Here is a 236-nt window from a genome sequence, read left to right as displayed (position 1 = left end):
ATTTTAAATTTGGTGTTTACATTTATTGTTCTTAAAATACACTAATGCATTTGCCTGATATCTGTACTTGTGACTTTTTTTAACCAAAATATTTTTATTGAGATTTTCCACTTTGGAAATACAATCATGCAACAATCTGAACAAGTTTTCTTTGTAGTTATTACATGACAGTAATTATTCTTTCTCATATCTGAAGTTTGTGACTTTAATTTTTTCTTTAATGAAAATTTTCATTC

This window comes from Kryptolebias marmoratus, linkage group LG3, assembly GCF_001649575.2.
Source record: "Kryptolebias marmoratus isolate JLee-2015 linkage group LG3, ASM164957v2, whole genome shotgun sequence".
In the NCBI taxonomy this organism is placed as follows: Eukaryota; Metazoa; Chordata; class Actinopteri; order Cyprinodontiformes; family Rivulidae; genus Kryptolebias; species Kryptolebias marmoratus.
This window is presented reverse-complemented; position numbering follows the sequence as displayed.